Source organism: Schistocerca cancellata, chromosome 5 (assembly GCF_023864275.1).
Source record: "Schistocerca cancellata isolate TAMUIC-IGC-003103 chromosome 5, iqSchCanc2.1, whole genome shotgun sequence".
Taxonomy (NCBI): Eukaryota; Metazoa; Arthropoda; class Insecta; order Orthoptera; family Acrididae; genus Schistocerca; species Schistocerca cancellata.
Window position 1 is genome coordinate 635,897,251 of NC_064630.1, and position 17,515 is coordinate 635,914,765.

The following is a 17,515-nucleotide window of genomic DNA, read 5'->3' on the forward strand; positions in this document are numbered from 1 at the left end:
GTGATCCCCTGATGCCTCAAAACATGTCCTACCAACCGATCCCTTCTTCTAGTCAAGTTGTGCCACAAACTTCTCTTCTCCCTAATCCTATTCAATACCTCCTCATTAGTTACGTGATCTACCCACCTTATCTTCAGCATTCTTCTGTAGCACCACATTTCGAAAGCTTCTATTCTCTTCTTGTCCAAACTAGTTATCGTCCATGTTTCACTTCCATACATGGCTACACTCCATACAAATACTTTCAGAAACGACTTCCTGACACTTAAAGCTATACTCGATGTTAACAAATTCCACTTCTTGAGAAACGCTTTCCTTGCCATTGCCAGTCTACATTTTATATCCTCTCTACTTCGACCATCATCGGTTATTTTACTCCCTAAATAGCAAAACTCCTTTACTACTTTAAGTGTCTCATTTCCTAATCTAATTCCCTCAGCATCACCCGACTTAATTTGACTACATTCCATTATCCTCGTTTTACTTTTGTTGATGTTCATCTTATATCCTCCTTTCAAGACACTGTTCATTCCGTTCAACTACTCTTCCAAGTCCTTTGCTGTCTCTGACAGAATTACAATGTCATCGGCGAACCAAAGTTTTTACTTCTTCTCCATGAATTTGAATACCTACTCCGAATTTTTCTTTTGTTTCCTTTACTGCTTGCTCAATATACAGATTGAATAACATCGGGGAGAGGCTACAACCCTGTCTTACTCCTTTCCCAACCACTGCTTCCCTTTCATGCCCCTCGACTCTTATAACTGCCATCTAGTTTCTGTACAAACTGTAAATAGCCTTCCGCTCCCTGTATTTTACCCCTGCCACCTTCAGAATTTGAAAGAGAGTATTCCAGTTAACATTGTCAAAAGCTTTCTCTAAGTCTACAAATGCTAGAAACGTAGGTTTGCCTTTTCTTAATCTTTCTTCTAAGATAAGTCGTAAGGTCAGTATTGCCTCACGTGTTCCAACATTTCTACGGAATCCAAACTGATCTTCCCCGAGGTCGGCTTCTAACAGTTTTTCCATTCGTTTGTAAAGAATTCGCGTTAGTATTTTGCAGCTGTGACTTATTAAACTGATAGTTCGGTAATTTTCACATCTGTCAACACCTGCTTTCTTTGGGATTGGAATTATTATATTCTTCTTGAAGTCTGAGGGTATTTCGCCTGTCTCATACATCGTGCTCACCAGATGGTAGAGTTTTGTCATGACTGGCTCTCCCGAGGCCATCAGTAGTTCAAATGGAATGTTGTCTACTCCCGGGGCCTTGTTTCGACTCAGGTCTTTCAGTGCTCTGTCAAACTCTTCACGCAGTATCTTATCTCCCATTTCGTCTTCATCTACATCCTCTTCCATTTCCATAATATTGTCCTCAAGTACATCGCCCTTGTATAAACCCTCTATATACTCCTTCCACCTTTCTGCCTTCCCTTCTTTGCTTAGAACTGGGTTGCCATCTGAGCTCTTGATATTCATACAAGTGGTTCTCTTCTCTCCAAAGGTCTCTTTAATTTTCCTGTAGGCAGTATCTATCTTACCCCTAGTGAGACAAGCCTCTACATCCTTACATTTGTCCTCTAGCCATCCCTGCTTAGCCATTTTGCACTTCCTGTCGATACCATTTTTGAGACGTTTGTGTTCCTTTTTGCCTGCTTCATTTACTGCATTTTTATGTTTTCTCCTTTCATCAATCAAATTCAATATTTCTTCTGTTACCCAAGGATTTCTATTAGCCCTCGTCTTTTTACCTACTTGATCCTCTGCTGCCTTCACTACTTCATCCCTCAGAGCTACCCATTCTTCTTCTACTGTATTTCTTTCCCCCATTCCTGTCAATTGTTCCCTTATGCTCTCCCTGAAACTCTCTACAACCTCTGGTTCTTTCAGTTTATCCAGGTCCCATCTCCTTAAATTCCCACCTTTTTGCAGTTTCTTCAGTTTCAATCTGCAGTTCATAACCAATAGATTGTGGACAGAATCCACATCTGCCCCAGGAAATGTCTTACAATTTAAAACCTGGTTCCTAAATCTCTGTCTTACCATTATATAATCTATCTGATACCTTTTAGTATCTCCAGGATTCTTCCAGGTATACAACCTTCTTTTATGATTCTTGAACCAAGTGTTGGCTATGATTAAGTTATGCTCTGTGCAAAATTCTACAAGGCGGCTTCCTCTTTCATTCCTTCCCCCCAATCCATATTCACCTACTATGTTTCCTTCTCTCCCTTTTCCTACTGACGAATTCCAGTCACCCATGACTATTAAATTTTCGTCTCCCTTCACTACCTGAATAAATTCCGTTATCTCGTCATACATTTCATCTATTTCTTCATCATCTGCAGAGGTAGTTGGCATATAAACTTGTACTACTGTAGTAGGCATGGGCTTTGTGTCTATCTTGGCCACAATAATGCGTTCACTATGCTGTTTGTAGTAGCTAACCCGCACTCCTATTTTTTTATTCATTATTAAACCTACTCCTGCATTACCTCTATTTGATTTTGTATTTATAACCCTGTAATCACCTGACCAAAAGTGTTATTCCTCCTGCCACCGAACTTCACTAATTCCCACTATATCTAACTTTAACCTATCCATTTCCCTTTTTAAATTTTCTAACCTACCTGCCCGATTAAGGGATCTGACATTCCACGCTCCGATCGGTAGAACGCCAGTTTTCTTTCTCCTGATAACGATGTCCTCTTGAGTAGTCCCCGCCCGGAGATCCGAATGGGGGACTATTTTACCCCCGGAATATTTTACCCAAGAGGACGCCATCATCATTTAATCATACAGTAAAGCTGCATGTCCTCGAGAAAAATTACGGCTGTAGTTTCCCCTTGCTTTCAGCTGTTCGCAGTACCAGCACAGCAAGGCCGTTTTGGTTAATGTTACAAGGCCAGATCAGTCAATCATCCAGACTGTTGCCCCTGCAACTACTGAAAAGGCTGCTGCCCCTCTTCAGGAACCACATGTTTGTCTGGCCTCTCAACAGATACACCTCCGTTGTGGTTGCACCTACGGTACGGCCATCTGTATCGCTGAGGCACGCAAGCCTCCCCACCAACGGCAAGGTCCATGGTTCATGGGGGGTTGAAAATCCTATACAGGCGTAATGGTTTAGGTTTTCAGAATGAAAATATGGTCCAAATAGGATATATTCTTTTTAACATCTGTGCAATCGTCCAATATCAACGGTGGGTTCTTTTTTCAAGCACGTATCTTAAACTTGCAGCTTGATTTTAGATATGTGGTTGAAAACCATCCAATGATGAAATTGCCAAACACACAGATAATGAAAAGAATACAGCCTACTTGGACCATGTTTTCATTCTCAAAGCGCACTGGGGCTGTGGACCTCAACAAAAATAATATTATTAATGTGTTTCCGGTTTCTTCAAACAAAATAATTTTAGTATGGCTCTTTCAATAGGGACTTCGTTATTGTAACATCTGTCTCGATCCAAGAGAATGATATCAACGTCTACAGGGCCATAAGTTCTAAATTTCTTCCCTCTAGCCCATTTCTTATAGACGGTAATACACATAGCTTCTAACTAGATCTGTACTATAAAGCTCTGCGAACGTTAAACAGACGAAGTGACTCTTACCACGGCTGAAGCAAACAAGGAGCATCCAACTCAGTTAGCAGCAGAACGGTGAAGATAAGCTGCCACTAATGAAGGCCATAACTACCAACCCGACGGGCACCTTGGGGATTTTTTTGTTTAATCTGCCATCTTCCAGTCTTTGCCTTGTAATCAGCGAAACGACTTGAATACGCCGTGATTAAGTGGCCGGCGGAAATTAGTCGTGCCGGCGGCCGTCCCACGACGCGGCTTCATCATCGCCCTCTTCACTGTGGCCTAAAAACCGCTGCCAGTATTGCTCTGCGCAGCGTATTTCGTCAGATAAATCAAAGACCGTGAATGTGGACATTGCTTCGTGACACCACGACTGCGAATGAATGACGGAAAAGACTAGTGTTTAATATCCCGTCGACGACGATGTCGTTAGAATAGAGGACACTTTTACGAGTCCATGTCATCTGCAAGACCATGATATTGCTTCAAATTTTATTGTACTAATGGCAATTAGGGCAGAAAAAATCGTTTTATCGCCTCTAGATTGTCCCACTGTCCACGCGTAAAGCTAATTGAACCAACCACTATTATATATGACAATGTCGTTAATGAAATGTTGCCTCTATGACGAATGAAAACAACTACAATTTAGTTAACGTTAATTTATAGGTCGAATAATACAGCTTTTCTAAGTCAAGTATTACTTGTATCGAAGCTCAGAAGCCGAATACATTTATGAGACGACAGATTCGTGTAGGCCTAGTTCAACACTTCTGCTAATAAGTGTAGAATGTGATTTTTAATTGCTGATAGTGAACGTGGACGTTTCCTCGAGTTATTAATAGTGCTAGTGATGTGACAGGTGGCACCAGATTCACAACAGCAGGTAAATAGTGACGTAGTTCATCTTCGTACATTTGCAATGACACTTAACACTAGTTAACATTGTTCTCGAAGCGCAAGTGATAAACTAAGAAGTACATTTCGAAGGAGAATGCCAGCTATATTGGAAGTAAAACAACTCTAGTATTTTGCTTCTTCCATTCGTAGTGTGTCCTCGATGTTTCGGAAGGCACGTACGCTTGTTTCACTTTCTCCATCACAAGACAGATGGAGATTATGTACCGCGAATGGAGGTGGTAAAGTAACCGGGAGTGTTGTACTGCACCGACCCGTCGCGAAAAGATTGTTATGCAAATGATAGTAGTTACCGAACAATCCATGTGACCTATGTTGTTGGACGGTGTATACCTCTGCGAAGTAGATGCAATGGACAGTCCAGCTTAGTGATCCCCATCCCTTGACGCTGGTAAAAAAATCCACTCCGAAACATACGTCCTCAAGTACATCGATAATGGAACAAAATTGTGTTTAGAGAATAATAGCATTTAAAATAAAGAAATAAATACATTCGATTATGGAATGAAACTTCATTCCATCTCTGATTTTCCGAAGAAATTCAAACGTAAGAATTGCGAGAGTTAATAATATTAAAAAAAACTGTAATTTGACACAGATAGTGGCAAATGGTAGGTATTTCAGATCCATCTCCAAAACAGTGATCTAACTAGAGAAAGGAAAATTGAGATTTGATAACGAAACGTATACGGAGGAAACATAAAAAATCATTAACTGGGCGTAATTCACAGAAAGAAAATGCAGTACAGTGGAAAAAATTAAAAGCAGTATAAATTAACCGTTTAGTACCAGACAAATTATCACAAAACAATCACAATTCAGCCACTAATACTCAATTAAGAAGAGCTTAATCGGATATGGTCATCGAATTTACTGGCTTATCGTATAAGGCACGATACCCAACGCAGCCAGTCCCTTTTTATCAGGAATCGTGTATCACAGAAAAAGAAAAGCAGTGGCGGCTCGTGAGTATACATTGTGGGTGTTCACAAACTTTTAGACTCAGATCAACCTGAATGTGTGAAATAGCATCTGCTGTATAACAGTTATGATTATGAATAAATTCATACAACTACAGCCACTGTCAATGATAATAGTAATAATAATAGCAATAATATGCATAACTTCTCTGACGAAAGAAAGACTTGCTTTTGTGATATTTTATTGTTTTGTAGATAAGTAAGTAAAGTTTAGGGCAAGAACGAAATAATGTGTAAGCTTTCACTACTCTCCGTCTCGTCAAATAAATATGAATACTACTAAAGTTTTGTCAATCGCCAACTCTCAGTTTCTGAAGCAGGAAAACGGCACAATATCTTCTTATGAAGTGTCCTATCCTTTCGTACAGTCCACACAAAAGTTACGCTACCTTGTAGGTACACATTAAAAACAGAAAACTATACGTAGGATGGCTGACAATGCTTATTTACAAAAAAAAATAAAAAAAAAAAAAAAATAAAAAAATAAAAATAAAAATCATGCGTCTTTTTTTCAATCACGCTCATATCGCGATCATTCTATGATTGAAGTCTTTGGTATTAGTCAACAACGTTTTCTCAGTTGCAAGCACCGTCAATGCGGAAAGCTTGTTCTATGTCTTTGGGTCTCGGAGAAAAGTTCTTATCCTTTTCATTGTCGAGAAACAACGTTGAGTGAGAGGAGTTGTTATAATTATCTTCATTCGTTTACATAAATGAGGAAATATGTCTAGATCCAAGATGTTGTCTAGTAGAAGCTGCAGCGTTGCAAAAGTGCCACCTGCGCGTTGAAAGTCTTTTCTGCTGCAGAGTACTTCTGGCTTTGTTCTCAGTTGCGCCTTCGATAACCATTGGTTCGTTCCAACAGTAATGACAAGTTCACTCTCAAGAAAATTTGTCGAAAAAAAAAAAGAAAATGAGCTCACATGTAACAATTTTGATGCCACAAGCTGATGCGTGAATGATAATCTTTCATTCATATGACTTACTATGGCGTTACAAATTTCCTTCGCGCCTACTACTTTATTTTCCGTTTTTCCTTTTCTTCTGAATTGTTTCTTCACAAGATGACGAAATTTCTTCAATGGCAGTATTTATTATTCCTGCAATTACACCTTCAAACTCAAATAAATACTGTCTAGCAATTATTGTGTCAATATTCCGATGTTGTAGCTTCCTAAAGAGTATGTCTGGATGTGGCATGAACCTATGAAAAAATTTGTAGACAAAATAAGAACTCAGGGTCTTTGAAATTGGACAGGAGGCAGTAACATTTTCGTCTGGTTTGGTCATCTACACGATCAGAGTGTGTCATTTCTTCTAAACGTTAGATCAGACTACTCTTGTTCTCTTTAACTATGTTGAATGTTCGAATGTTAATCACCCGTTTTGTAGCTGCTATCCGTAGTAGTGTAGTTTGCACCACTGTGTCTAGCACACTTGATATGTGTGACGCCCGGGAGCATAAATCTGGAAGGCCGGAAATTAGAAAAAAAATATTTTAGCAGATTTATTAATGGATGCAGCTTTTTGCAGTACCGGATAAAATTGATGAGCATAGCAGTGAACGTAATAAGCCTTAGGATATACCTGCTTAATCCTTGCCTGAACACTGTTAATGCCTCCACTCATAACAGCAGCGCCATCACAGCATTGTGCGATACCTTTTCCTTCTTTCTGTCGGCACGCTTTTACATTTCAGAATATATCACCTTAAATAACATCGAAGCATCCTGTGCGTCAGGATTAAAAAAGCCCAAAATCTCTCCACAACAGAGCCATGAAGTTCGTGTCTGTACATAATTACGTATTGTTGCATGGTAGGCACTTCTGCTGTTTCGTCCGTCATTATAGCCAAATAATGCGACTTAAAATTTCTTGTGTTATTATTTCTCTGCACACACTTAGCATACAATCCATAAGTTCATTTTGAACTGGTTTGGATGCATCTTTAGACACATTTGCAGTTTCGAAGTGTTTCTTCCTTCAGCTGTCAATAGCACTTACTAAAGTTACAAGAACACGGTTTTTTGAGTCTTACCTTTCATCGTAATGACGTAAAGCTAACTCAAAAATCTCATAAAATTAATTCACTCTATTAACCTGGAGAGGCTATGTTTATTCCCGACAGACTTTCTGTTTACGCTGTCAAGCCTTTTTGCGTAAAAGGGAGTTTTCGTGCTTTTTTTTCAGAGAAATGTACAAGATTCGTAACACCTGTATTAGTCCATGAATTAACTTTCCGACTGAAAATCAGACTTTTGAAACAGTACAGAGCCTGTCTTACGTTGCGCTCACACAACCACTAATGCTTGATGACCACTTCTTTGTTCAATGTTCGCTTGTAGTCATGCTAATTTGATTTTGTCACATTCTCAGTCAACAAATCTGGTCTGGGGGTCCTGGTTCCTATGTTGGACATATTGTCCTGGTAATTTAGTTTTCCGTTAGCTCTCAAAATCGATTCAACAGAGTTCATCTTGACACTGCGCCAACCGCTGTGGCCGAGTGGTTCTAGGCGCTTCAGTCCGGAGCCTCTCTGCTGCCACTGTCGCAAGTTCGAATCCTACCTCGGGCATGGATGTTTGTGATGTCCTTACGTTAGTTAGGTTTAAGTAGTTCTAAGTCTATGGGACTGATGACCTCAGATGTTAAGTCCCGTAGTGCTTAGAGGCATTTGAACCATTTTTGACACTGCACACGAAAGCCGATTGACTGTTTTGGGTCCTTAAATGTCACCCACACAACACACAACCAACTTCAAACACAAGCAGACGTTTATGGAAATGATAAAATCAGGTATTAATGCCTTAATGGTTACGAACATGGTCACCTGACTACAGGTGAATGGAACCAAATAAACTGGTGCACTCTCCTGTTAGGGAAACAAAACGATTAGTGATAATAAAATCCTAAATTTAAAATACTATAACTCATTCAGAAACCCATAAAATAGGTTTTTTTTCCGTAGAACTATAAAATATACGATGTCCGATTTAATTTTACTAGACAGGGTGGAGAAAAATTGTGCCACGAAATTTTAACCCTGGATAGCTGATGCCAGTAGGAACCAAAATTACTAACGTTGTGCAGGTCTACAACGAACAATTTTTAAACTACGGAAACTTGGAGCCATGCTGCGGAATTGCCTGTTGCGGGATGCTGTGGACAACGCACGACTGCGATTGCTTTGTCTGCCGGAGATCACGATGTATCCAAGGAGGGACGTTTGTATGAGGGAATAGACAACCATAGCGCTGCCTGTCAACCGACGAACGGCAACAACGCAGTCCCACGGCCAATCGGAGAGCGTGGCGTCAAATTTCCGTAGTTTAAAGATGGTGCGTTTTCAACTTCACAACATTAGTATTTTGGTTCCTGCTGGCATCAGCTATCCAGTGTTAAAATTTCATGACACAATTTTTCTCCACCCCGCCTATCGAGTGAAATGGCGTATCTCACGAGTGTGCTACCACCTTACGTGATTTACGCCAATTGCCAAGTGAATGGAAGTAGTGTGCTACAATCTCGTGCCATTGTTGTAAACTTGTAGCTGAGTGGTAAGGCCTAGCTGTGCAAACCACGTACCGTGCACATTGTCTATCTGATCCGCATATATTTGATTATTACGTCATCCCAGTCGTGTACGTGCAGAAGCTCCTTCAAACGTGCACAGCTGAAAGTGTGCTCGCACCCTTGATGCCAAGTTTCATAAAGTCTAGAGGGGTACGAATGCGGCATAGCGTGGTAGATTTAAGTGACGTATATTTCATGTTACTGCATCTATGTAACATTTTAAAACATACAACGAAAAATAAGCAATAAATCCGCATGGTGCCAAAAATTTAGGTGTTTATGTGCTCTAGTGCTCTTCCACAGTAGCTGCCACTGAAAGCAAGTATTGGCATAAAATAGAAAAACAAATAAGTTGCAAAGGAATTTTGCGGTAGAACTGATTCTCATAACATTCAAATGGAACGAAATTATAAAGCAACTGTGTATACTAAAGTATACATTTTAGGGATTTGTTTTGAGTCGTTTAAAAGAAGAATGGTAGAAAAATAGTTTTCTAAAATAAGGAAGGGGGCGAGAAACGTTCTAAATTAAATAGCAAGAATAGCGTCAGTAGTGAAATTTTCTCATTGTTGCCCACTGTTCTGGGTATGTTCTTAGGATCCATGTTTATCACGGGCAATCAAAGTAGAAGGAAACAGATGTAAAAAGCAAGTGTATTGATTATTTCAAACGTAATCGCTGTAAATCTTAATACATATATTCAACTATGAGACAACATGGTCAATCCCTTCTTGGAAAAATGACTGAGGTTACTTATGGAACGATGATTAAACACAGGTGTGTACTTCTTCATCAGAAGCAAATCAACAGTCATAAACGTCTTTTTTCAAAGATCTAGAATTATGATGATCCCTTGGAGAGAGATCAGGATTATATAGAGGGTGTGTAACGGTTTCCCAGCGATACTTCTGCAGCGTAGTCGAATCAACCATGATAAAATGTGGGTCCATATCACTGATATACATCTTTGTACTCCGTCGGACATTCTCTATTTCTAATATCGCTCTGAATCCCGCATCAGGTACTGAACAAATATTGAAAAAGTTTCTGGAGTGTTGGCAGAAGAGCGAACACCATGCTACTAATGGAGGTCGAAATGCGCGCGTTTTAGCTCACGCAGGCTGGCGTGAGGAGGGAAGGACTATACGGATGTGAAGTCTGGAACATGACAAGGAATTAGAATTCAGAAAGCGGATGTAATTAGTTTGATACTTAACTTTAGTCCATTAATGATGAACGTCGCTCTTCAAGGTACATGATTCACAATATCAATATCAATAGTAGCTGAATATAGCGCCTTGCTAGGTCGTAGCAAATGACGTAGCTGAAGGCTATGCTAAACTGTCGTCTCTGCAAATGAGAGCGTATGTAGACAGTGAACCATCGCTAGCAAAGTCGGCTGTACAACTGGGGCGAGTGCTAGGGAGTCTCTCTAGACTAGACCTGCCGTGTGGCGGCGCTCGGTCTGCAATCACTGATAGTGGCGACACGCGATGTATACTAACGGACCGTGGCCGATTTAAAGGCTACCACTTAGCAAGTGTGGTGTCTGGCGGTGACACCACATTCCTCCCCTGCAAATCGGCGGAGGGTTGTGGTATAAGGCCTCCGCCCGCCGTGGGGAGGACCCCATGTTGACGTATGCGACGAGGTGGGGAGCCTAACAGGCGAGGCTGTGCCACCCGCACCCTGCCATTCGGGCCGCGGGGAGCAAGGCAACGCCTGAAAACCTACTCCAGCGTGCATGCCAACATGTCGTGTATGCGCCCGTAGAGAGACAGGAGGGGCCGAAGGGTCGTCCTCAATCGGGCCGGGGCACCCGACGAGCGAAGTCGACATATGGTCCGGAGCGGGCAAGAGATCCATGGCGGAGGACAACTGGTCACGGGAAGCGATCGGCGGCGCGTGACCCAGGGAGGCGTCCGGCGGTTGCAGCGACGCGTCCACTGCGGGCGTCGCCGGCGGGAGAACAGGCGGCGGCGGCGGCGGCGGCGGCGGCGCGTCGCCATGGGGCAAAATGGAAGGCAGCGTCGGTAACAGCTGGGGCTGAGGCGAGCCAGTAGATGGGTCCCCAGGGCGCTGACCGGACGGAACCGTCGCTGAAAGCAGACGGGGAGCGGCAGATCCCGTGCGACGACAGAGGCGCAGCTGATTGAGATGACGACGCACCTCACCAGAGGCCGCCAACACCAGATACACAGCGCGTCAGAGGCAGTGAAGAATGCGCCCTTCGAGCCAACGCCGTGAACCTCGATGGTGGCAGTAGTAATAAACGTCGCCTGGGGCAAAAGCAGGTGTCCGCCGCTGCACAGGAACCTGATGCGGCGGATGTAGCAAAGACATCAAGGTTAGATGATGGCGACCGTGGAGCAACTCAGCCGGCGAGCAACCATCTCGGGGCTGAGAGCGATACGAGGACAAAAAGAGCAATAACGCATCCTGCCGAGAATGCGACTTTCAACTTCAATCGTTCAGCGGCACCGTTTGACTGTGGCGAAAATGGCGCGGACGTCAGATGTTGAATACCATTCTGCGGACATGAATTGTGGGCCGTTGTCGGAAACAATTGTCTGTGGAAGATCTTCCATGCAAAAGATAGCAGATAACGCTTGGATGGTGGCAGTAGATGTCTTGGAAGACATCCGGACAACAAAAGGAAAATTACTAAATGAATCACAACCAACCATCCAGCATTCCAGAATGGACCAGCAAAATCGATGTGTAAGCGTTGCCAAGGGAAAGTGGCTTTTGGCCATGCAAAGAATTTCCGCGGTGGTGCTGATTGTTGTTCGGCACACTCCATGGAAGAAAAGCACATATTCGTAATCGCGGCATCGATTCCGAACCAAGAACAGTGCTGACGAGCAAGTTGTTTTCACTGTTGACGCACGGCGAGGGCTCTCTATCCTGTTTACGGGTATTTCGGCTTCGGTGGTTGTTCAAAACAATGTTCAAATGTGTGTGAAATCTTATGGGACTTAACTGCTAAGGTCATCAGTCCCTAAGCTTACACTCTACTTAACCTAAATTATCCTAAGTACAAATACACACAGCCATGCCCGAGGGAGGACTCGAACCTCGGCCGGGACCAGCCGCACAGTGCATGACTGCAGCGCCTAGACCGCTCGACTAATCCCGCGCGGCGGTGGTTGTCAATGGCCAACTAACGCTCCCAATAAATATCCTTGAGGAAGCCCGCTGTCAATGATTGTTTGTGTATTCTCCGGAGCCTCTACTTCGGATGGTAGCTGACAGGTTGGACGCTCTCAGCGGGGCTATAGCTCTTCATATTTCGAGAGGTCTGAATGTGCGAAAGAGTGAAACTCTAATTTTTTCCACTTTTATTGCGGAACTGAGGATAGATAGAGTATGAATTACTATTCTTTGTACTGCGTGCGTTAATTTATGACCCATTATGCTAAAATAAAATGTCCTTTCTTGAATAAAAGTTATTCAGCTTAATTCTCTGCCGTCTATATCAATTAAGTTAGACGTTACAGTAAAATCGTTGTTATTAAATTTTTCGTTATCTTTTATTTATTATTTCTGTGTATTTTATTAACTCTCCGGTGCATAGACTATTTGACGTCAGGATCAGAGCTACAAGATACCAGCCTGACGTATGTGGTGCCATGTTCTGAAGCACTAAAAAACTAGATGCATTCTTCGCTCACTCCACATCAGATGTCTTATTTCTTGCACGAACATCGACCTAGCGGTTCCCAGCTCACGACATTTCTCCTTGGTGCCACCGGACTCCCAACATTGAAAACAATACACTGTAGCTTTCCGACATTCAGGACGCAAAAATGAATGTTATCACTTCACTTTTACACGAATCGGGATGATACATGCCGAAAATTCTACATATATAGTACTGTCACAGTACTATATCTATATATATATATATACCGGTTGACTGCACGAAGGTATCATGCATTCGTCTCAAACTACATCCATGATGCGCTGAAAGATGTTCCACTACGCGTTCGGCAGAGGATATGGTTCCAACATGATGGAGCACCTCCACACTCTGGAATTAATGTGCGACAGTATTTGGACAGAACATTTCCAGTGAAAAGGCTCGGACGGGGAGGTCCAGATGTATGGCCACCGCATTCATCTGACCTAAATTTCCTGGATTTCTTCCTATGGGGATACCTGAAGCAGCACCGTGTACTCTACTCCGCCGACGAATGTGGAAGAATTGGTAGCGTGTGTTCATGCTGCACTTATTGCTGTGGATGCAGCATTGTTGCGAAGGGGTCAGAGCTGTATGACCCGTTTTTCACGTGAAGGGAGGTCACTTTGAGCATCTGTTGTGTTCTGAGGATAAGGTATTCTGTTGTGAAGGTTATGTGGTCGTTAATATGGAGATTATTATTGACACTGGTTGCTAATGAGCGACATCTGAGCGCTCGTATTATATGTATAACACTACCGTCCGCTACTGCTATACCATAACCTTAAAGTTGGAAGCAGGTCGTGAAATAAAACTATCTTGTTAAAGCAATTATGGTATAAAGCAACAGAGCAGTGTTACCCTCTGAGAGGAATTTTGTTATGTTGACCGTGTTGTACCTAACAGAGGTGGCTTATCGGAAATGAAAGTCAGAATTACGTAAATATTCGAACAGTAACAAACAATATTTTTGCCTAGCTATACTGTTTAAAGACTAAGGAAAACGGTCACCAGCCTAATTAGGCAACAGAAAGATTAACGTTCTCGTTTAAGAAAGTACGTATGTTTAACTTTAACGGACAAACACAACCTAGACTTGGCCACACGCGAATGCAATGAACTCTGACACCTGCGTATGTTAACGTTAAGGTTGGAACAAACAGGTAGAGCAGCACAAACTATTTGCAAAAATATAACAGATAACGAAACACACTATTACTTTCAGGGCTTATTCAAAATGAGTGGTCTTTATAACTTTACTATTAATATTCACTGCAGAATCATTAATTGGACATAGGTTCAGTATTATTGTTCAAACATTTTCCTAGCTGACATAAAATTATAAAAGTAGTTCACTGCAAAATTATGAACTGATCACAGGGTAAGTCTCTCTCAAACTAAATATTTTTCTATTAGGAATGAAGCTTATATGGAATTCATCAACAGGTTACTTCTCACTGTCTTTTGAATAAAGAAATTAATGTTTTCATAGATAGTGGTCTTCCCATTACTTGTTACCTAGCATTAACACAATTGACGAACTGTGGGTCCTGTTATACTATTAATATGCACTTCCAATACACAAGAGAGACAAACACTTAGCAAACGAGTAATTAACATTCCATAAATTCAATTCACGACTTTTACTGCAGTGAGACACAATGTTGGCAAATTTGCAAGACACTGACTCACCTTCTGCGATTTACAACAGGCAGCAATGTGATCATTTACTAAGCAAAACTTTGTAAGCCTCAGTCTTAAGAACTTTTAATTTTGAAGTTGGCAACAACACTTTAATAAGCAGTTTTAATAGGAAAATTATTTTCAGTAAGCATCATTTACTTTAACTCACTCTCTTGCCAGATTAACTTGAACTTTCTTTTTACTATGTTCAAGAGGCATTAATTAGCAAAACACTGGTTTTTAATGTTCTTTCAGTAGGGACACTCGGTAATCACTTTAGTTTAAACGGAGAGGAACCTGAGAGGTGTTATGATAAGGAAAAGTTAGGGTAGGTACATAAATTCAATTATAAGTTACCTTATATTTGTGCACACTAAATAGACCAATAAGCTGATCCTTCACTGTACATTATTATAGTACTCCTTTACAGTGATTGCGCAATGTGGTGGCAACTGCATGTTGGTAGGCGGATTTGCAGACAGAATTGCTGGACTCTGGCCCTTCTTGGTGCCGATGATGCATACCAATTCCAGAATCGTTCCAGCTTTTTATCCATCCATTCGAGGCATTAGAAAGTAGCAGAAAAAGCCTCTCTCGGAACCAGCACAAAATGCAACATTTACATGGCAGTGCACAGTTTGGTAGCTCGTCCCCGACTGACTCTTGGTTCCACCTTTTCTACCTAGGCCAACCACAATTTGCGCGCGCTACACAGTTCCGTTCCCGAGGGGAACCACAACAACTTTTACATACACAATAACTAAGAACCCTAAGTGAGGATCAGCAATTTACATAACAGCAACCAAGCACATTAAATAAAACAGAACATTTGCACGTATTGACATTACTACAAAAAAGTTATTCACACAGAAATTACAATTATATATAGTAAGTTTTGTTCCCTCCAAATGGGACAAAGAATTTAAATGACATATATACTACATTGCACAGAATCAAAACATGACATCAAGGTTTTAACAAAGAAAGGAGTATACAATTTTGTGTTATCTATTCAATCAAACAACGTTTACAGAAACTCAACGTTATAACATTAAATCAAAACAAAAGGCAAAACAAATCAGTACAGCATCAGAGCTATGGTGTTACACATGTAGTATAAATGACACGTAGATGTGTTATTATACTGTGCTATCATCTTTAGCCTCTCGAAATTGATATTGTTTTTGTAGTTATTCTGTCCTATGACAGAACATTTGTTTCAACTGTCTATTTCTTATTTGTCTAACCACATAATTGTTATATTCAGCGTTACAAAATGTTGTAAATTTAGGACACATATGACCTAAGAAACGGTGTATCACTGTATGAAATGTCAGAAAGAAATTAGCAAAGAAAAAAAAATGCACCCCAACGCAGGATCGAACCCTCGACCTCCTGTGTTTTAACTCAAAACTCCTTCCACTGCACCAGGTGACTAACCTGTCATAATGATAAATATTCCAATCTGAACTTAGAATTTCTTTGCTATTCACTTCCGGTTTCAACCAACTTTCGGTTCCTAATGCTATTTCGGAATTATGAAATTCAATAAGCGCTGATAATTCTGGAACCTGTCGTTGGATCTTCCTGCAATTAATAATATTATATTAACATTTTCGATATCGGATCTCTGATGACGAGCACTCTCTGAGGACATTGTGTCTCATGTATGATTTTGGCAGGCAAATTATCCCTGATCCCAAGGGGAAGGGGGTTCTCTAACCTAAAAAGACCCCATGGGAACACCACATGTACGGTGATAGTCTAGTAGGCACTTCCTGCGTGTAGTGCACGCCTGACATATTAAAGGGAATCCAAAATTCTCCGCCCTATGGCGGATGTCAAGAAATTTTCTTTCCGCTCTCTTGCAAAGTCATCTGAGTCTCTGCTTTAGAGCTTCCACTATACTCCAAACCAGGTGACCGCGATCGGCGCTGGGTATGACCCATCAAACAGACAGCTTAACCTGGACCCCATATGTGATGCTACTTGCCCTCACTATAGCAGCCATCTATGGGAAAGAGCTGGGGACGACCTCAGAATGCAAGCGGTAGCCGTCGTTCGTGTGCCACTGTTTGCAAGTGGTTGCATCAAGTGCGCCGTATGTCGTAGACGAGCTCCCTCTCTCATCCCCCCACACCCCCCTCATCACCCTCAAACACACCGAGTGCACATGGACATTCTTTCCTGTGCTGCATGCTATTTCTCCTGAGGGGCTCCTTCACTTGTCTAACGTTGGAGCTAGCAAAGCCACCTTCTAGACTCGTCAGGACTGCGCAAGAGACTTGACCGCTAGCCGAACAGTAGAGGCATCCCATGCTAGCTCAGAACTGCTGTATTATCAACATTGGGTAGCACCTCGTACTTACTGCTAAGATGTAAGACGCGAGCCCAGTGATGCCCAGTGATGCATTAACCCACCATTTTCCGTCACTGCTCTCTATTGAGGACGGACCGTCAGATATTGCGCATTATTTATTTATTTATCTATCGTATCCAAGACATCACCATTTTACAAAAAAAAATTATATTACAATGCTAGAGAAGCAATTATAATACAATAATACATGGTTATAAGGTAAATTAACTACAATAATATAGGAAAGTATGTAACATATAATGATAAGCGCTAAGGATGCGAAACAGAGCGATTTTCATATCCCACGTGAAGCCCAATACACTGCAGCTTGAATAGCCTTGTCATTTGATTCAAATAGGTCTTGAGTCGAACACGGGTTGTTTAGTTTCCTGCAGACCAGTAGGTGTCGTGGGTCATGCTGTTCTCCACACTCGCAGGGCTCGTCTGCACTGATGTAGCCCCATTTTTCCAAGTTTGCTCTGCATCTTGATACGCCTGTTCGTAGTCTATTCAGGGCTTTCCAGGTCGTATATGGGAGTTCAAAGCCAACTGTGGGTTCTTCCCTGGGGCTATTCGCTGGTCTTCCTGGGTCCACATTGTACCACAGCTCTTCTCGTCGTGCTCTAGGCGGTAAAAGAGTTGCTTCAGTTGTTCGTAGGAAACTCTTCCTTGATTTAAGTCGGCGAGGTTGAAGATTTTATCCGAACATTGGATGCCTGGGATCTGTCTC